This window comes from Xenopus laevis, chromosome 4S (genome assembly GCF_017654675.1).
Source record: "Xenopus laevis strain J_2021 chromosome 4S, Xenopus_laevis_v10.1, whole genome shotgun sequence".
NCBI lineage: Eukaryota > Metazoa > Chordata > Amphibia > Anura > Pipidae > Xenopus > Xenopus laevis.
This window is the reverse complement of record NC_054378.1, coordinates 112,084,408-112,094,468: the sequence shown is the minus strand read 5'-3', so window position 1 is coordinate 112,094,468 and position 10,061 is coordinate 112,084,408.

Here is a 10,061-nt window from a genome sequence, read left to right as displayed (position 1 = left end):
TCATATATGAAGAAATATTAAATTTAATATGAAAAAAGAGTCATCGTGGTTGTCTTGTGGTTTAAAGTCACATATTAAGTATTCAGAAATGGTTCGTCCGAATCTTTGCATCCCATTCCCTAGATTTAAACAATTAGGCAACTGCTTAGGCAAGCCCATCTCCTATAATACCATTGTCTTTACGTTAGAATAAGAGAATTTTTAACATGAGGTTGCTGTTGCCAATGTATGCAAAGAGCTAGCCAATAGAGTGTATGCCCATAAATGTAACAATTCCGGTCTTCTCTGGAAAAGATTTTCCGAGAAAAATCGTTTGTTTCAATACACTCATGTAGAGCTGAATTGTCAGATATACAGGTTAAAGCAAAAGAATTCTGCCTGTATCTGACAATTCAGCACTAACAGTGGCCGATTGCCTTTGAAGGCACTGATCAAAATTTTCCACCTGGGCTGATCGATATCCAAGTCTTCTGTCAGGGGCGTAACAACAGAGGAAGCAGACCCTGCGGCTGCAGGGGGCAGTAGTTTTTTTAAATTTCCCGTGTGCCAATCCCCAGTGCACCAGTCCCGATGATGAAAATTTAGGGAAGGAAAAAGGGGTGATCAACATAAGTGGGCCTAAGGGCACCCACTATTTTAATCCAGCCCTGGGCCCAGGAGGTATAGGGGGACCACAAGGCTCTAATTAGTAGGGATGCACCAAACCCATTATTTTGCATTCCTTTGCGAAAGATTTGGCCGAATACCACACCGAATCCCGAACTGGATCCTGGATTTGGTGCATCCCTACTAATTAGTGAGCAATTTCAACACATATTGGTATAAAGGTCAAACTCTGGGTATATTGGGGGGGGTCCTAAAATTAATTTTCTGTGGGGTCCAGTAACATGTAGTTATGCCATTGTCTTCTGCCGTTATCAGTCGGCTCGTCTCCCGCCATACACGCACCAAATGTCAAACAAAAATTTGTTTTATCAATAATATCATCGTGTATATGGCCACCTTAAATGCAGATGCCTTCTGCCTCTCTGCAAAATATTACTGTATAATGGCTTGGCTCATTTAGATTTTCACCTCTGGGCCCATCAACCCCTTAATCAGCAATGTGTTAATAGGAATGGTTACACACAGCCTCACTATTCTCATCTGTATATATATTATCTGTATATACAATAATAAATGATTCAATGCTGCTCACAGGCACATCTCATTGCTGTCAATGGGAACTGACCCACAACGCTCTGGTATCTCTCATTATATTTCACCACCTAATGTTTTTGGAAAGGTGACGTGCAGTTGAATTCTCTATACAGGGTAACAATGAGATTGTTTATACATTGCAGCAGTTAATATCCTGATGTGGTGTCCGGGGAGCAGGAGGTATGGGATCAGCATTCATGCGATCAGGTTACTGTGTGATTTATTCAGCCAGCGAATAGGGGTTAGACACTAAGGGCAAAGCCAGACGTGACTTTTTTACAATGCTTTTTTAAAAAAGCTCGGTCAGGCTTAAATACGCCACTGAAACCACACGCGACTATCAACATGCGTTTTTCATGCATTTTTCAGCACATGGGTTTATTTTCCCAAGATGCACTTCTCATTGTTCTCGTTCGCTATAAGTCCGCTGGCTTGAAATAGAAAAAGTATTTACATGCAAAATGAAGCAGGAATGATCGTCAATACGCAACGTAATTATGTCACCGGTCTAATACGCAGTAAAAATGTATATGCACCATTTATCTCGCGAGAATTTGGTCGCCATATTTAAAATACGCTGCGTATTTACGTAAAGTGTGTTTTCAAACGTGCAGATCCCACAGAGACTACTGTTTTGGTATTTTCTTGAGGTATTGGCGTTTCTGCTGAAAAACGCCAATACTGGCGTCCCATGGCAGTTTCCGGTTTGCAAGCGCCCCGTGAGAATTGCCATAGTGTGTTTTCCATTCGTTTTAGTGGTAGTGCAGTTTATGCGTATTTACGCCCGATAGAGCTTCTTTGATGTGGAATTTTCCCCCTAAATCAGTGGTACAGGCTGATACATTAGATAGCTTTAAGAAGGGGTTGGATGGCTTTTTAGCAAGTGAGGGAATACAGGGTTATGGGAGATAGCTCATAGTACAAGTTGATCCAGGGACTGGTCCCATTGCCATCTTGGGAGTCAGGAAGGAATTTTCCCCGTCAAATTGGAGAGAATGGATCAACTAGCCGAGCCAATTGCGACCCTGGAACTACTCAATCTCAAACCAACTACCATAGTGCATTGATCTCAATCAGGATGAGCAAACGCAGGCCACTATACATGTAGTAATAATCACATGAAACTTTGTTCAATAAAATATTATCTGTAAAGCTTTAGAATACTGTACTTTACATGAGCAGGAGAGTAGCAGGTTACAGATGCAGGAAGCATCCCCTGACTCTTCTCTGCTCAGTTCAGTTGCTCCTGTCACACTGATACTTTTCATCAGGTGGCTTCTGCTTGTTTCAGGAGTCAGAATCTGAAGAGCTGAGAACATGAACAACTAGACTGTACTGCTTTTAATAGCAATTACACTGACAACCCCATTTCAAACTAATGAAAATGTTTATTGTTTATTGGTAAGTTTCTAGGTGTTATGTTTTCTTTTCTTTCTAAAAACTGTTTTTGAATGTAATTCCCCTTTTACTGTATATGTAGCCATATCCCCCTCCTGTCCCTTTGAAACACATCATAGTGTTGCTTCAGTATTTGCTGCTTAGTCCTATGAACCCATTCACCCATCTGTCATTTGTACCCACAGCATATTTTTCCTTCAGTACGATTATAACCAGCTCTCGTTTCTACATTGTTTACATGTCAGTTGTGCAAGCTCTATCTATTTATCTATCTATCCATCCATCCATCTATCCATTATGTATTCATCCATCCATCCATCATCTATTCATCCATCCATCATCTATCTATCCAGCCATCTATCCATCATCTATCTATCCATCCATCATCTACCCATCCATCGATCCATCATCTACTGTATCTATCCATTCATCCATCCATCAATCATCTATCTATCCATCCATCCATCATCTATCCATCCATCCATCCATCCATCCATCCATCCATCTATCCATCCATCCATCATCTATCCATCCATCCGTCTATCTGTCTATCTATCTATTTATCTATCGGTTCCATGCAGGATGCTGCCACTTTGCAGAGTGATTTGTCTAAGTTGGAAAACTGGGCAGCAAACTGGAAAATGAGGTTCAATGTTGATAAATGCAGGTTATGCACTTTGGCAAAAATAATATAAATGCAAGTTATTCACTAAATGGCAGTGTGTTGGGAGTTTCCTTGAATGAGAAGGAACTAGGGTTTTTTTTGTAGATAACACGTTGTCTAATTCTGGGCAGTGTCATTCTGTGGCTACTAAAGCAAATAAAGTTCTGTCTTACATAACAAAGGGCATTAACTCAAGGGATGAAAACATAATTCTGCCTCTTTAAAGGTCCCTGGTGAGGCCTCATCTGGAGTATGCAGTGCAGTTTTGGACTCCAGTCCTTAAGAGGGATATAAATGAGCTGGAGAGAGTGCAGAGACTAAGTGCAACTAAACTGGTTAGAGGGATGGAAGACTTAAATTATGAGGGGAGACAAGGTTGGGGTTTGTTTTCTCTGGAAAAAAGGCGCTTGTGAGGGGACATGATTACACTTTACAAGTACATTAGAGGACATTATAGACAAATAGCAGGGGACCTTTTTACCCATAAAGTGGATCACCGTACCAGAGGCCACCCCTTTAGACTAGAAGAAAAGAACTTTCATTTGAAGCAACGTAGGGGGTTCTTCACAGTCAGGACAGTGAGGTTGTGGAATGCACTGCCGGGTGATGTTGTGATGCTGATTCAGTTAATGACTATAAGAATGACTTGGATGATTTCTTGGACAGACCTAATATCAAAGGCTATTGTGATACTAAACTCTATAGTTAGTATAGGTATGGGTATATACAGTAGAATTTGTGTGAAAGTAGGGAGGGGTGTGTGAATGGATGCTGGGTTTTCATTTGGAGGGGTTGGACTTGATGGACTTTTTCTTTTTTCAACCCAATTTAACTATGTAACTATCTGTGCTAACAAAATTCACCACTTCCATTTCCCTTGCAGTTCCCAAGCCCTGTCTAACTGACCATATCTCCCATACTATTTATTATCCCGACTTGTCTATTATAAATTCTCCTCTCCCCAAAACAGCTGCACCATCATCACTGTGGTGCAGCACATCCCTGTGAGGATGAAGAAAATAAGCCCAGTTCTTCAAAAACTCTCTAGATTTTTTTTCAATTATAGAAATCTATTTAAAAGTCAATTATAGAAATCTATTTAAAAGTTAGAATAAGAATAAAATAGTCAGACGGTGAATAAAAGTGAGATATATATATATATATATAAACCAAGACATAAAGCCACATACAATTGTAACTAAATCAATTTCTAGATCTTTAGCATGTATATGTTTTTTTTACAATATGTGAGGCCTAACCTTTCTCCTGTTTCACTACTATCACTTGTTTAGAATGTTTGTGCTGTAAACAAGCTTTAATCTCAAGGGCAAGTGTCTAGCAGAGCTCAACCCAACTAGTAATGTTCCTTATGTGACACCTAGTGGCTGGTGCTGGTTATAACAATGCATACTTCTGTATATTGTGTACACAAGTATGGGACCTGTTATCCAGAATGCTGGGGCTTCAGGTTTTCCAGATAATGGATCTTTCCTTAATTTGGATCTTCATACCTTAAGTCTCCTAGAAAATCATGTAAAATTAAATAAACACAATAGATGGTTTTGCTTCCAATAAGGATTAATTATATCTTCGTTTGGATCAAGTACAAGATACTGTTTTATTATTACAGAGAAAAAGGAATTTGGATTATTTGGATACAACAGAGTCTATGGGAGAATGCCTTACTGTAATTAAGAGCTTTTTGGATAATGGGTTTACACATACCTGTATATGGAATCTGTGGCAACACACAAGAATCCAAAACACACTTGCATGGGAGTTACAATACAAATACTGAGCTGTAGATTGTAGGTTTCTGGGAAGAGGAGGGTGGGTAATGGGGGAACGCAAAGTTGGGGTACAAATCTGATGTGGAAAACAGTCCAGCAATATTTGGAGTGTGACATTAGAACTGCTGTAGCACAGTGTAGCATGGTCAGACTATATGGTTATTCTGTATTATAACGGAAAAAGGGGTTAAATGGTGCCCAATCACTGGCTCTGTATTCTGGGTATTGATGTAGGAGGGAATCAGTATTGGCCGTATGCACAGTAGGTACTTGGACAGCACTTTAGGATCAGCCAAGAAGTGCTCCCCTCTAGTGGCCACATGGTGTAGGGATCAGGGCTGTGAATGATAAATGTACTTCTAAGCGCGCTTTAAATTTACATTACATTTCAATCAAAAGAACTGACACACTAGATATTTCTCTTGTCATTTCTGAGCAGAGCAACATCAGAGTCACCCACGGGCTTCCACTAGTGATGGGTGAATTTCTCCCGAAAAATTAGGTAAACTCGAAAATTGGCACCCGCATGAATTTTGACGTCAATTTTGACCGTGGCGTTAAAGTCAATGGGCATGTGAACAGTGTTGACAGCGACGGTTTTGACGTGCACCCAAAAATTTTCCCAGGAATTTCGCATATTTATTCGCTGGTGGCGAAAGGCGTAAATTTGCCGCGAATTCGCACCTGCTTGCCCATCACTAGCCTCCACTATAGAGGAAGCAGTCCCAGCCCCCGTGGGGTAAACTTGCTGTTAGGGGCTATTACTAGACATAAAAAGGCAATGTGTATTGTAGCCTAGGATTTGTATGCAGTATTTACATTTTGTGGTCTCTAGCTGCCAAATATTTTGATACGGTAGATATTATTAACATTAACATGTACTTATACAGTGCCAACAGATTTCACATCGCTGTAGATATCCTGACTTGAGTCAGGGCTGTACAAACTGGGTGGGGGGGGGCTATTGGGCTTGATGTGACCTCCTTAAAGACTTTTATGGCTCCAGCCTGCTAAAGACTTCTTTTAAATGACACCCTTCAAAGGAGAACTAAATTCTAACTAAAGAACTAGCTAGAAATGTTGTACATTGTTTTGTGCTTCTGTACCAGTCCAAGGCAACCACAGCCCTTTAGCAGTAAAGATCTGGGTCTCCAAAGATGCCCCAGTAGCTCCCCATCTTCTTTTCTGCTGATTCACTACACATGCTCTGTGCTGCTGTCACTTACTGAGCTTAGGGACCCACTCACAATATACAGTACACATAGAATAGAAATGTCACAATATAAGGCTGATTAGTAATTAATATAGATAATTACTACATGGCAGCACAGAAACCAGTGCAATTAGCATCAGAATTTAATAATCAGCCCTGTAGCATCAGCTTATATTACAGACCAACCTCATTTTCTGCTGGATAATTAGTGACGAGCCCTAAGCTTAGCTTCTCAACAGCCAATCAGAGCCCACTGAGCATGTGAGTGTCACAGACACTTTCCAAGATGGTGACCCCCTGTGACAAGTTTGAAGTCCTGGATCATCGCTGCTATTGACAAGCTGAAACTTCAGTCTGGTGCAATAAGTTCAGTATATAAAATATGGCATTTTTAGCCATAATCATCTCCAGGGTTTAGTTCTCCTTTAAGAAGGCTGACAGTGCTGCCCTAAAGTATGTATTCGGACGATTAAGATAATATTTTTCATCATGGAAAAGGAGACAAAGCAGTTAAAAGAACACATTGACCAGCTGAAAACTTCTATTGCGAAAAAGGAGGAGAGGGCAGCTGAGCTGGAGCTGAAGTCTCGAGTCTTTGCTTTTAGGCAGTACAAATCTGAAGATCAGGTTGATCTAGTACAGTTAAACAACATTTTCTCCCCTCAAATTGCATGTGCAAAAGGGAGTAGGAGCTGCTATACGGTTGCCCTTGATGTATATTTACAAAATGATGGTGCAGTTTTGTAGACATCGAGGTTGATTGGCTTTGCCAGAATAAGCAAGGTGACTGTAACATCTGTTCATGAAACTTGGGGTGCTGATTATGCTAAAGGCCTCAGCACCCCATTACCTCCTACTGCTCTTCCCTACACACTATATGGGAAGCAGGAGGCTTGTGGCAGGCAAGGAGTATCAATAAAGAACATGGAAAAGCATCAAGATACTGCCATCTACCTGGTCTGACTTTCTAAACACTTGCATGGTTGTCATTAAAAATAGTCCCTGGAGATCTTGGGCAGACTGGTAGCCCCGTGGGCCTCAGTGGGAAGGTCACAGCTGATCTGCAGGCTTCTTGCTTTGTTTTATCACTAGATGTCTATTGAACTGATTTGACACTTCCCTTATGATAAAAACTCATGGGCCAGTTGGGTCCAATATGATACCATTAGAGGACACAGAGCCCGGTTGTTGATTAAGGGGCATGAGTGTTACCTGTGATGTTACATTACCCCCAAGAAAAGCTGCTGGCAGCCCTGGAAGACAAAGTTGAGGAAGTGTACCGATCATGTACTGGGGAGAATCGCTGACACTTTAATGCCCTACAAATGCTGATGGCAATAGAGCATCAGCTGGAAGAACTGGACAACATTGAACTGATCCATCAGAAGAGGCTGGAAATTGCAGAGAAAGCCAATGCAAAGGAGAGGAGGCTGAGGTGAGGACAAGCAGGAATAAAGCCAAACCAACCCTGAGTTTGTCATCATGTTACTTTCATGACCTGAAATACTTTATGTTCTTGAGCTCTAGTACTAGTAAAGATGGAGCATGTCAGTGCATAGGTCTAACTGACTGATAGGAATGTCATAGTGAGTCAAGTGCAACAGTTAAACTGAATTATATGTACATTAGGCAAAATTAGCATAGATACATTCTGTTTAGAAATGCAATGAATCCCAGATTCCATTTGGGAATACGAAAAAAGTGGTTTTGGAGCATCCCTATTTCTGTAACATAGAGAAAAACAATTAAACTCGTTCCATATTGTGGGTTAAGTAGTCGCTAAACTACAGGTTTGGGGACCAGATCATAAAATCGTGGGGGCGGATTTACTACAGGGCGAATTGGCTGTCGCTAGCGAAAATTCGGCAGAAATCCTGTAAGAAGGCACATTGAAAATTTACTAACAGGTGTAGAGGACAATTCGCTAGCAAAAGAGACCGTCGCCAATACAATCCTCCTCAATCTTATGTCAGTGACATCATATCCTGCATGCTGAAAAGTCATAAAAGTTAAAAAAAACAAAAAACAGAGTTTTTTCATATTTTAAAGCGGGATTGTCTTCAAAAGTTCTCACCCTTAAACATTTTTGTGTTAACAATTTTTTTTAACCAATTTGAGGGGCATGCCACATTTGTTTTAGGGTGGGCTCATATCTTGGCAGTAGAGGATCTCTTTTGTCATTATTTTGCTTCCTTGGACATTTGTAATAATAAGTGGCCACTTCTCTAATAAAGACACATATATGACCTATATGTACCCACCCTGTTTAAATTGACCCAATCGGAAGTTTACAAACGAAGTTTCGCTAGGCAGAATTGAACGCTAGCGAAGGATTGCTATGAAATGCTCGCGCTAATGATTAATGCAAGTAAAACTTCACCAACTTTGCAATTTAGCATAATGGTAACGAATTTACGCCTGGTGAAGTGGCGTAAAGTGTGGCAGATCATTCCCTGTCAAAAATTCACCCTTTAGCGATTTTGCCCCATGGTGTTTTCCAAAGGGGTCAATGAAGCTTTTGAGCAGTCCTGGGGCCATAAAATTACTTGGAGGTCAAACAAATCCTGTCTCCAGGCCTCTAGTTCGACTCTCCATCTCACCATTCAACACATTTTGTAACTAACTCCTATTATCAGGAAACTGCATCTATTATTTAACCTGTGATTCAGGCTCATCCCAGTAGCGTAACTAGTGGGGGAGCAGGGGGTGCAATTGGACCAGGGCCCACACCCGGCAGATCGCGCCCCACTGTAGCCGGCTGCAGCCGCAAAGAAAATCGACGTGGAGGGGGGTGGGCCCGGATGCAGGGCCCGCCCCCACCTAGTTATGTTACTGGCCCATCCCACACAAAATTGGACAATGAATACATTACATTTAGGCAATTCATAAACTTATAGGGTAGTATGCAAGGACAAAACAGAAAATTAACCCTAGAAAAAAAATTAATGTAACATTTCTCAAAGCAGTTTTTTAGTTTTTAAAATATTAGCAGTTTTTACAATTAATTTCTGCTAAACTACCCTTACTTTTCCCTAGTAATATCTCAATCCTTTTCCCCATCATTTCCCCCAGGTTAAAGAAGAAGTAAACGTTTTTGTTTTTTTTTTCCTATCTATAGTTTGTCTATCTCAAAGGTTGTCCCACATTTGAGTTAACTTTTAGTATGATATAGAGAGTGATATTCTGAGACAATTTTCAATTGGTTTTCATTTTTTATTATTTGCGTTTTTTGAGTTATTTAGCTCTTTAGCATTGATTTGAATAAGAGATTGCAATATGAATAGGAGAAGCCTGAATAGCAAAAAGGAGAAAAAGTAACAATAACAATACATGTGTAGCCTTTAAAGAACATTTGTTTTTAAATGGGGTCAGCTGGAGTCAGAAGAAGAAGGTACAATTAAAAAAAAAACTATAAGAAAAAATGAAAACCAATTGAAAAGTTGCTTAGAATTAGCCATTCTATAACATACTAAAAGTTAATTAAAAGGTGAACCATCCCTTAAAAGGGAGATCATCTTGGAAATAGTTTGTTGCCTGTAGGTCTGCAATTTCCTAAGACAACTTGAAACTTTTTATTTTCTTCAGGTTTTTTTTGGAATTTCACATTTTCAGCAAACAGGTTGCCAGGGTGCTGTATTAAACAGACTGTGGTTGAAAAGACAATCTATAAAATAGAAAAGGGCCCAATTAATACAAACTCATAAAAAAAATAATAGCTTCGTCATTGTTATAAATCGGTTACCCCAGCAGCAAGATCAATGAAATTCTAAAATGATCTCAGAATATCAAGAGAGCT